We start from the raw sequence: 12,661 nt of genomic DNA, 5'->3' as shown, positions 1-12,661 counted from the left end.
TGGTAACCAGCTACAATGGGGCATCCTGGATAATTGGGTTTGTGAATTTTGGGAAGAACGTAGGGGTGCGGGATGTCGGTGGGGTCAGGAGGTTGATGGAGTCAGGTGAAAGGTTTTGTAGGGGGCCTAAGGTTGTGAGGATTCCTTGAAGCCCCGTCTGGACATCAGGAATGGGATTACCTTGGCAAACTTTGTATGTGGTGTTGTCTGAAAGCTGACACAGTCCCTCAGCCACATACTCCCGACGATCAAGTACCACGGTCGTGGAACCCTTGTCCGCCGGAAGAATGACGATGGATCGGTCAGCGTTCAGATCACGGGTAGCCTGGGCTTCAGCAGTGGTGATGTTGGGAGTAGGATTAAGGTTTTTTTAAAGAAGGATTGGGAGACAAGGCTGGAAGTCAGAAATTCCTGGAAGGTTTGGTGAAGGTGATTTTGAGGAAGAGGAGGTATATATGCCCCACTTTACACGTGAAATAAACATAATACCTCTTTTGGTTTTGAAGGAAAAAAATTATTCTTTCACTAGTAAAATTTAACTATTTTTGTACATTAATTATTATAAAACAGTTTCTGATTGTTTGGTGGTTCTCAATTTACTTGTAATAACTTATTACCATCTGCAGTACAAATTAACCCATTTCGTGTTTCTAATCCCATTTGTTAGTCAAATAATCCATCTTAAAGTAAAAAAAAATGTAGTTTTGAGAAAAATCCATTTAAAGTTTAATATTGCAATTCTGGTATGGTTATCGATGAGGATTACTTACCACTAATATTTTCCTGCACCTTAATGAGCATCATCTGAATCATACTGATCTTCTTGTCTTCTCTTGGTCCCTCATCTTTTCTTCCGGCTTCTCTTGTGCATTTTAAATTACCAATACCTTCTCTGCAGATTCTCTCTTTATCTATTTGCACCAAGAATTTTGCAGTATTTCCACTAGATTTTATGCCCAATAAATCCAAAACATCGAGTTTTCTAATTACACCATCATTGAAGCCTAAAATAGCATCATAAACACCAAATTTGAGGGTTGTAAGCTGAACAAATACTGTTTTCAGTAACCGGTTCCAAATGACAGAAATCACACATTCATTTAAATTTTGGGTTTTCCCGTGAAGACATTTCTTCAACAAGGTATCTTTACAAAGGTCTCTAAATATGGGTTTAATTTCATTCATTACTGATGCAGGTAAAGAATGTTTGTGGTCATCTGTACTTGCACCAAGTGTCAGGATCATACGGGCAAAGACCAAGCACTGGTTCATTTGTGTAAAGCTTATGGAAAATGATAGACCATACAGCTTTTCTCATGTTTTCTAAATTCCCTACATTCCTTCTTATGGCTAAGCTATAATAATTCTGTAATCTATTTCAACATTTGTCAGGTGACCTTTACCACCTATCTTCTTAACTTCTTCCAATACTATTTTTGACTTTTCTTTCAATAATCTTCTCAACGTGGACCCCATTCTCTTCTGAACATGCCCAATGCACTCTAATTTAGAAATAGTGACATAAGGACCATAGGGTTGTTGTGCACCTACCCAGTCATAAGCCTTGCTGTCTCCATCCCCTAAATACTATGTGTATCTGACACTTCTGTTTGCCACTGAACGAATAAAAATCTTGAGAACTCCTGCTACTTCCATCCCACCACTTGGACCAGTACAATTCATCTGACAGTTATGTTCATGCTCTTTCTCAGTTCCACTGCCACAAGTTTTACAGTACTTGCTTAGAATCTCTACATCAGTTACCTTGCCAGTATTAAATGATGTAGCTGTCATGACGCCGTTTAGCGAAGTGTGTCCACATTTCTGCCAGCTGCCATCCGAACATGCACAAATATCACCACTTTCACTGGCATCACTTTCCTTGAGTGCTGCTTCAGCTGCTTCCTTCATTGATTTGTTACAAACTTCAGCAACAGCAGCACCAATAACATTATTGTAAGTCATAAATTTTGCAGGAGGATTTGGAATGTCAAGTAATGCACATAAGAGTTTGCCTGCCTCCATCCCTTTACCAATAACTGGACTCGCATTCGGGAGGATGACGGTTCAATCCTGCGTCCGGCCATCCTGATTTAGGTTTTCCGTGATTTCCGTAAATCACTCCAGGCAAATTCCGGGATGGTTCCTTTGAAAGGGCACGGCCGAGTGCCTTCCCTGTCCTTACCTAATTCGATGAGACCAGTGACCTGCCTGTTTGGTCTCTTCCCCCAAACAACCCAACCCCCTTTACCAATAGATCTGAGGCCATAAACTAGCCTTATGTTGTTCTCATATAAATTATTATTTGCCATTTTTGATGTAATTGTTGTAGCAACTGCACCACATTTTGTACAACTCAGCATCAGGTTTGAAACAATCCCTTTACGAAGACACTGATTCTCATCCAAAGATACATCACCACCACACATTCTGCACACAGTATTTTTGGAAATGAAATCATAGAGCATGCTAAGTTTCACCATAATATTTTCAAATGAATGTTCATCTCCACAAGCTGACTGGGAGGAAATGCCTTGAATACTCTGCAGTTTCTTTCTTGATGTGTTGATTTTCTTTCTACCTACATTCTTGGGTCCTTTGGCCCACTTACCTCATTTACCTTTACGTATTTACTTCCTCTGAATATTAATTTAGGTGAGAATTTCTTTATTTGTGGCTTTTTAAGAAAACACGTGGAACCAAAGAAAACTCAAATCAACACATACTTCACTAAGTACAACCATTAACACTCAAAAACAATAACAAACACGATTGGAAAAACGAGTATCGATAGTAGGTACAGGGTAGGAAACATTGAAGCGATAAAACAATAGAAGCATGAAATAATATACTTGGAGTAAAAGAATACTGTGCATTATCTCTGCATGGCAGAAAAAGGAATGTGTGGCATTTAAATTCCAAATTGCACAGAGCGTCAGGAAAACCATATCTCACGAAAAAATTGTCTTTTTTATATAAAACAAAAACTGTTTCATGCAGAAAAGACCGGGCATTTCAAATATGCTAAAATCTAAAAATCGAATTTTTGAAGCCCACTTGTCTTCCATCTCCCCTTAAGAGTACAGCATCTTGGTGTTACATCCTCCTATTCCAAGAACGAGTCATCGGTCATGCATACTCCGACTCCTGATGACTGATGTTCGCCCTGAGTCGGTTATCTTCTAAAACTTCCTTTGCTGCTATGCTCTTCGTCACCTTTCCACACGTTGCCTGTTGCTGGAGCTTCGAATTTACCCTGGGTTGCAGGATCCTTCTAGGGCTTCATTTGAATGATGTGGACCATATCTCTGATCTTTCATTGTCTTGGGTTGGTGTTGAAATTGTCTACTTCATAGCTAACATCATACAACTGTCTTACAACCTTAGAAGGTCTAAAGTAGTGTCTCAGGAGCTTCTCAGAGACACCAATCTTCTTAACAGGAGTGAAGATCCAGACAAGGCCACCAGACTGGTAGACAACAGGGCGGTAGCTCGCGTCATACCTTCGACAAACGTTTTCTTGAGCCTGCAGTGTGCGGAGTCGAGATAACTGCCAAGCTTCCTCAGCTCTGGTTAATACCTGTCCGATGTAGTCGTCGTACACGTCATCAGGATGTAACGGAAACACAGTATCCATCATCATAGTTGCCTAACGCCCAAGCACCAGGAAAAATAGCATAAATCCTTTGGTGTCTTGTATGGCGGTGTTGTAGGCAAACGTCATGAAAGGTAGCACCTTATCCTAGTTGCTCCCCTGAACATTGACGAACATTGATAGCATGTTGGCCAAGGTCTTATTAAGGCGTTTAGAAACCCCGTTAGTTTGTGGATGGTAGGCAGTCGTCATGTGATGAGTAATGTTGCACCGACGGTTTATCTCTGTCACAAGATTTGATTGAAAAACTTTCCCTTGATCCGTAATTAACAACCTTGGGGCACCAAGTTTTAATACAATGTCTTCCATGATGAATTTGGCTACCTCGGATGCTTTAGCTGTTTTCAAGGCTTTTGTAATGGCATAGCACGTCAGATAATCAGTGCAAACAATAATCCATCTATTGCCACTAGCAGATGTTGGAAATCATCCAAGGAGGTCAATCTCAACACACTGGAAAGGTGTTTCGGCTGGTGGAATTGGTGTGAGTTGGCCAGGTGGTTTCTGAGGAACTGCCTTTCTCCTCTGGCACTCTCAATAGTGGGGACACATAGTGATGGATACTCCTAAATAAACCTGGTGAGAAAAATCTCTTGTGGCTCCTATCATATGTCTTAATAAATCGTAAATGTCCGGCCTCTGGTGTGACATGGAATTTCTGTAGAACATTTAAGCACATGTGTCTAGGAATCACTGGTAGCCACCTCTTTCCAAATGGATCAAAGTTTTTCTTGCAAATTAATCCATTAATTACCTTAAATTGTCCTTTCAAATCCTCTGACCGATTTAAAGCAAGCATAATTTGAGATATCTTGGCGTCCTCCTTCCGCTCAGCAGAGAGATCCTGGAGTGCAGCAAGACAGTCACTATCTTCATCAAAGTCTTGATGGTCTTGCACACGGTTTCTTGAGAGACAGTCAGCATCATAGTATTTTCTTCCACTTTTGTACGCTATAGTAATGTCGTACTCTTAAAGACGTAGTGCCCATCTGGCGAGTCATCTTGTTGGATCTGTAAGACCTGTCAAACAATGAAGTGAATAATGGTCTGTAACAACTGTGAATGGCCTTTCATAGAGATACTTACCAAAATTTCCACATGGCCCAATAAGACATTTCCTTTCTGTAGTTGAGTAGCTTCTCTTGGCTTTTGTAAGTGTCCTAGAAGCATAGGCTATAATCTTCTCTTTTCCATTTGAAATTTGCACCAGAACAGCAACGATCCCATACCCACTGGCACCTGTGTGTAGTTCTGTAGGTGCTCTCTCATCATATAAACCAAGTACAGGATCAGTCGTCAGAGCTTCTCGTGGCACATTGAAAGAATCTTGTTGGGCACTTCCCCAGATAAATTTATCGTCAGCTTTTAACAACTCTTGGAGTGGCCTGGCTTTGATACAAAAGTCTTTGATAAAACAATGGTAATAAGAACATAATCTGAGGAAGCTTCTCACATCTGTAATACTTTTAGGAATAGGAAGTTCCGTTATAGATCTCACCTTTTCTGGGTCTGGCCACACACCTTCTTTTGACACAAGTTGTCCAAGTATTCTGAAGAGACACTGTTGGAATAAGTTTCAGTCCACCTTGTTGGACCCACTTAAGAATGGCCCTCAGTCTTATTGTGTTCATCAACTGTCTTTGAGAACACTATAATGTCATCTAAATAACAAAAAGACACATGGCACTTCAGGTGACTTAGAAGATTATCCATCATCCATTCAAAGCTGCTGGTGCATTACACAAACCAAACGGCATTACCTTAAACTCATACAGGCCCTCAAGGGTGATGAATGCAGTTTTCTCACGATCAGTCTGATCTACTTTGATTTGCCAGTATCCCAATTACATGTCCATGGTTGAGAAAAACTTGGCCCCCTTCAGATAATCTAGTGTATCGTCAATTCATGGAAGAGGGTAAACGTCCTTTTTAGTTATCTTATTAAGCTTCCTGTAATCAACACGAAAGCGCCAACTGCCATTCTCCTTCCTGACGAGAACTACTGGTGACGACTATGGGCTCTGCGAAGGCTGAATGATGTCATTTTTCATCATTTTCTCTGGCTCGTCGTGAATTATTTGATGTTCCTTGCTGACACACGGTATGCTCTGTGGCTTATTGGTTGATGGTCTCCAGTGCTTCACTGTCGATTTGTCTAATTTGCTCTTCGCCTATGGATTGAAGCATTCAGAGAACTCTTGAAGAATGCAAGTACCTTCTTCTGTTGTTCCTTATTGAGATCTGGTGATAGACGAGCTAGATTTTGCCTCTTGGAAGGATCTGCTGTTCTCGGCAACAGTTAACTATCCACAATTCATTGAATCTGTTCTTAAACGAGACGACAGGGGCTGAGATGACCAAGTTATTCTTTAGTGGTATGCTTCTCTTAAATTCGACTGCAAGATCCATGGGTTGATGCATGGCATGACACAAGACAGATACTTTCTAGTGCTGACTGCAGGATTGATCACTTCATCCAGCACACATAGTCTCCACACACTTGGATGCGCATGTTCCTGTCCACAGTATCTCATCTCGTCTAGCATAATCTTCGAGCGACCACAATCTATAATCGCCTGAGAAGCTTTCAAAAAGTCCCATCCGAGAATGATGTCTTGAACACACTCTTGTAAGACGATGAATTCTAAGGGCTGTGTATGGCCACTTATGCCCACACGAATGACACATCTTCCTGTAGGTTTTGGATATTTCCCATTAGCCACCTTCAGCAGGGATGTTTTGTTGTTGGTGAATATGATTTTCTGCAATTGGCGATGGTACTTCTCCGAAATGACTGAAGATGATGCTCCAGAGTCCACAAGAGCTTGTTCTGGTCGGCCATCCATGAGGATATTGACACACTTCCCTATCATTTTTGTAGTGATTGGCGGTGGAGGATTTTCCTCTTCAGCAGCCTAACTTTCAAGGAAAGTCCCACCCTGTGGTTTTCCAGGTTACGGCGGCTAGGTGATCGGCTGGAGCTTCTAAACGGCGATGGAGACCTTGATCAGTGCGTTGGGGAATGTCCTCTCCAGTGGCTAGCTTGCGGCGATGGTGATCTACATCGTCCTGCACCCACATCTTCTTGTTCATGTTCGTCGTCTCGGAGTTGGTGTTGTTTAAAATAGGTCTGCTGTCGACTGGTGAAGGCATCATCAAATATCTGCCGCCTTTCTCGACAATAGTGCACCACATGTCCCGGTCGTCCGCAGTGGAAACATACTGGTTGGTTGTACTGGGTCCTCCAGGCATCAGTATTCCTTTGTGCCCAAACAGGTTCCTCATGCGGCATTGTAGGAATGTAACTCTGCCTGAGCCTTGACTTTTTCACTATTTTAAAGGGAAATGTAGGACGAGAAATTGCTCAGGTCCAGTGGACTTCACCTGGGTCTCAACTTTTTCACTGTTTTAAAGGGAAATGAAGGACAAGAGACTGGGTTCAATGTCTGTTCCACTTCCTCCATTATGACCTCTTGAAGCGTCTTGGTTTTTTGCTCGCCATGCAATCCAAGTGCATTCTGAACTTCCTCTCTCACTATCTGATGAAGAACACATGTGAAATCAGTTTCTTCCTCCGCCACAGACATTGATACGATGTTTGGAAGCCGTTCAAACTTATTGCGTGTAATTCTCTTTTGATGCATTGTCTTGATACACTGGCACCATTTTATCAAGATGTCTGCTGTCGGAACCTCCTTCAAGAGTAGGGCTTCATACATGTCCTCAGCAACACCCTTCATGAGATTTGCAACCTTATCTTCCTCCTTCATTCTAGGATCCTCTATTTTACACAGCTCCAAAAGTCTTGAATGTGGGATGCTGTAGTTTCTCCTGGACGCAGTGCCCTGAACTTTAATTTATCTTCAGCCTTGCACTTCTGTCATTGTGTGTTGCCAAAATACTTTCGCAGTTCCGCCTGGAATACTTGCCAGCTTGTGAACTTCTCCTCATTGTTGTCATACCATTGCTTGACAGTGCCCTCCAAGTAGAAAAATACATTAGCCAAACACACAATGTCATCCCATTTGTTAAATTTGGCTATACGCTCATATACCTTCAGTCACTTGTTTGGATCTTGGCCATCGTCACCAGAGAACCCGGAAGGATGTCTCATGTGGTGGCAGACAGTTGCTGTCATCAAATGTCCTCTTCTTCTTTTGTCTCCGATAGATTGGGATCTGTAGAATATGCCTCAAACTCAGGTTTCTCGCCACGTAAACGGCGGCGCTGTTGTGGCCTGATGGAAGCCACTGTGTCGTCAATAATATGTGCTATCACAAGTTCCAATACCCGGCACCTCCATGAGAATAATGTCACATAGAAGAAGGTGTAATTAGATGAATGACTAACATTAACTTCACTTAAAGAAGGTTTATTCAGCACTTGCACGTACAAGACCACAGAGCAAACTACCTCCGGCCAGAACACGTACGGTATGTGTACAGTTCCAGAACATTCCAGTACAATGATTCTTGACATTTGTGGATACTTGTGGAATGTACTCGAATCGAATATAGAAATTAACATTTTACAGTTCAGATGAGTGTTGAACTCAAGACCCACCATGTGACAGTGTAGTATCATAACCACTGTACCACGGTTTTGTGACAATATTGATGTGTGGCAGACAATTTTTTGTGCAAGCAATTATGTAAAAAATAAAATGAAATACTTGTCTCAGCATTATAAACAATATTGAAACTCCATTTTAAAATAAAATGCTAGAGATTCAGAAAAAAATTAATAATAATTTAACCGTTCCCCCTTAAATTGTTTCACTTTTCTCTTGCAACTTAAAATAAAGATTGTTTTTACCATTCCTTTTCTTTCATCCATATTGATATCTGTGCTTGCAGACAAAATGGCTGCAACTTTTTCCTTCAGATGGAACTTTTCAACACATTTAAGACATATGAAGTCAGATGCTCTGCACTTTCAACACCAAAGTTCACCAACGCCAACACTACCACTACAATACCTTTATCTCAATGATAAAACGTTATCACTAAAAGAACTAGTATGTGCCTAGAAGAATCTGTCATCACTCAGATAAGCTGTATTTGTTTCAGATCCTTCATTATTTATTCCTTGGTAAATGGGACATTCAAGTTAGCAAAAACTGATTTGCTGTTTGTATGTAAGAACTAGAAATTTCTGCTGAAAAGTGATTTAGTTACGTCAGGGGCTCAGTCCATGAACTAGAAACTTGGGTTGTGGATCACACTGTAATATGCAGATTAACTTCTTGCACCAGAAGTTGCTTACCTTCATTGATAAGTAATTTGTGATATTAGTATCTTCAACTGTTAACCCTATAGTGCAGCTTTATGTTTGCTGGACTTCTTATGAGTTGCTGCCTATCTGGATAACTGTGCATGTTTAAAGCACTGCTTATGGGATGGGAAGGTGCACTGGCCTGGATCGAATTCATCCTGGCAGGTTAAGGATGAAGGCGAGTGTGACAGACAATCTGGATGTTGTTTTTAGGTGGTTTTCCACATCCAACTTGGTGAGTACCAGGTTGGTCCCCACAGCTTGCCACAGTTACACAATTCCCAAACATTTAAAAAACTTTTGCTCACTTTCAACTGAATAATACTACACACATAGTGGGGGTGCATACATTCTGTCATGGAGGATAACGGGGTGATGACAAGAAGCGCATCTGGCCATCCCTCAAATTAACCATTCAAAACCCATTTATAATGATATCAACCCTTGTTGATTTGGGACAAAGTCACACGGGAAAGAAGAAGAAGAAGAAGAAGAAGAAGAAGTCTTCATAGGAGTTATTGTGTCAATGTGTCCTACACACCTAATGCTAAATTTCGTCCCACAGACTGTGCAATCAGCATTCTCAACATGCTCTTGCACTGAGAACATAGTCTTATGGGATGGCACTGTTGTATAAAATATTCTTGGGCTTCTTGCAACGTCAGCTCAGGGTAAAACCTGCGCTTTCGATGATTACCTCTATCATCTTTGTCAGGACAAATGACTATCAAAACTGCTGCTGTGGTGACCATATGTAGCCCAAAGATGGCTTTTGATTGTCCCATTGACTACATCGTGCTGTCACAGATGATGTTAACTTCTGCACTTGTGTCGCCACCACTCCTGCTGTAACGCAAATTTTGCAACGAATGTCTCTGGCTCTTCTCTGTATCGAGAGCTCGTTTCCATGCACCGCTAAGATTATATCTGCTGTTGCGCTTGAAGATTGTCTCTCAAATTCTTATTTCTACAGCTTCTTTAATTACAGAATCCCAGAGTGTAGGAGCCTGGGACAAAACTTTTGTTCTGTCTGACAGTATGTTATGTTTGCTTGCTCAGCAACTGCATATTTCTCCAGTTCTCGACTTTTAATATGTTGTTTATATTCTGCACAGCAGTTGGAAATGTTGCAGATGGACTGACCGATGTTATTGCTACTGCAGTCACAAGGGATGCTGTAAATCCCAGGGTTCCTGAGGCTGAGACTGTCTGTAACAGGACTTTGCATCTGATTTATCTTGTTAATAAGTTGGAAAGTAGATCTGATACACCATCTTCCCAGCACTCTGCCTATTTTGCATTACGTAGTTCTGCAGAAGGGAAGGAATGCTATTGGTGGCTCATCACACTTCCTTTTCTTAGAAAACGCTGACTTCATAACATGTGACCCATAGCTGTTCTTTCAAAACACATACTTCAGATGATGAATATCTTAATCCAAATGGTCCTTGTCAGAAACAGCTTTTACTCTGTGTACCAGTTTATTTAAATGTGCTCTCTTCTTGAGTGGATGGCAAAACTCTGTACGATAAGATCTAAATCACTGTGTGTCTGCTTGCGGTACACTGAGGGGCCGAGATGACAATCTGACTTTCGTTGTACAAAAACATCTAAAAATGGCAGCCTTCCCTTTCTGTCTTGATGGTGAACTGGATGATTGGGTGCATACTGTTCATATGTTCATGTAAGTGCTCAAGAGCTTCTAGGCCATGTGGTTGACCATAAACCTGTCATCAGCATAATGATAAAATGAAGATGGGTGAAGGGGAGCCAAATTTAATGCGTGTTTCTCAAAATGTTACATGAAAGAGTTGCCCATTGCTGGAAGATAGCACATACAAATGCCTAAAAAGGACCCAACTCTGCCAAAGAGCAGAAAAATGTGGAGCTCATGAAGAATTCTGGTCTACCAGAAGACGTCATCTAAAATCTTAGAGCACTAGCTCCTAGGTCTCCTAGGCTGTACAGATTAGCTAAAGTCCACAGTATTCCATTGAGGCCAATTGTAAGCACTACTCATACCTATAGGCTGGCCAAGTACTCAACCGAAATGTTCACAGTGGCCCACTATCAGAGTCAACATCACATCAAAAACTCTCATATGCTCATTGAGGAAATAAACAGATTAGAGGTGGCCCAAATGTTAGTTTGGTCTCACTATTTTCTGAATTTCCTGTGGAGGACACACTGAAACTTTTGGCAGAGCATTTTCTTCCTGAAACAATAAAGTTGACTATGACGATCACATATTTCTGGTACAGAGGTAAATTTTGTAAAGTGATGCACAGAATGGCTGTGAGTGTGGATTTTCTGTTTTTATGGAACATTTTGAGGAATTAAATTTGGATCCCCTTCATCCATCTTCACCTTATCATTGTGTTGATGACACGTTTATGGTCTGTCCACAAGCTTAGGAGCTCTTGAGCAAGTCTGTGAGCATATGAACAGTATGCACCCAAACATCCACTTCAGTGTCGAGACAGAGAAAGAGGGAAGGCCGACATTTTTGGATGTTTTGGTACAACGAAAATCAGATGGACATCTCGGCCACTCTGTGTACTTCAGTCCAATCTTTGGGCTGTATAAGGCCACCATAGAAGCAGTTTCGACAGTTAGTTGTTCCTGACAAAGACAGTGGAGGTAATCGTCGAAAGCTAGAAGTTTTTCTCTGAATTGACATGGAAGGTAGTCGAAGAATGTTTTACACAATTCTTGCAGTGTCTTATTGGTTAATGTACACTTGCTTAATCACTGCTGCAAGCAGCAGCAGTGTTAAATTACGGTACAACTATACAACACTCTGAAGTCAGGAGAGAGAGAGAGAGAGAGAGAGAATGGAAGGTAGTTTTCATCTTCATGCAAAATGAAAAGTTACATGTTTAACCATATCTCATATACAGGAAGAAGCAACTAATATGCAAGAAAAGTTATTCTGTTTTCATATAAACATACAGTCACAAAGGCAAATATTTTGATAAATTTTTCGCAACCATTGAGATTTGAACACCAAATTTTTACCTATTTTATCCCTAAGTGAAATCATGCTGCTTTTTAGTTCCAAAATATGACCATTTGATGAGCCAAATTTAGATGTAACTGAATTCTGAGCTTTTCTAGACGTCCAATTGTCATTACAAGTCTTGATCTTTGGCCACAAGAAAACAGTAATATTATTGCCAGTGAAGCAACAAAAGCAGCATATCTTCCAACTGTGAAATGAATCAGATTACCCGTTGACAGATGCAAATACAAATAATTCCTCTTCCCACCCCAAAATGTTCACACAGTGCTCGTGGGCTCAATCTTAGTCCTTTTCCCATACCCACCTCCATCCTTGACCTCATACGTCCCACTTCACCCAATTAAAGTACTCTCATCTATATTTCTGCGGTCTCTCAGTTCCTCCCCACACACACCCTCCTCCTCTACTATTGAACCCATCCCTCGACTTTATCCTGTGCCACATACAAATCCCCCTGACTGCATCAGGGTGAGCACGTCTTTGTCAACCTCCTTTCCTATTCATTTGCTGTATATCCCTCCCAGATGTCAACCATCCTATCTACCAGCACCTCCTTTCTTCTGTCACTCATTCCATTTGACATAACCCCAACACTTTGCCTCAGTTGGACTGCATTGCCAGGACACTGGAGCTGTGTGTGTTTGATTAACTCTGGAAGACATTGTCTGAAAACTCAGTGACACTGGCAATCTTTACATGCTTGTTGATCG

Source organism: Schistocerca gregaria, chromosome 2, assembly GCF_023897955.1.
Source record: "Schistocerca gregaria isolate iqSchGreg1 chromosome 2, iqSchGreg1.2, whole genome shotgun sequence".
NCBI lineage: Eukaryota > Metazoa > Arthropoda > Insecta > Orthoptera > Acrididae > Schistocerca > Schistocerca gregaria.
This window is presented reverse-complemented; position numbering follows the sequence as displayed.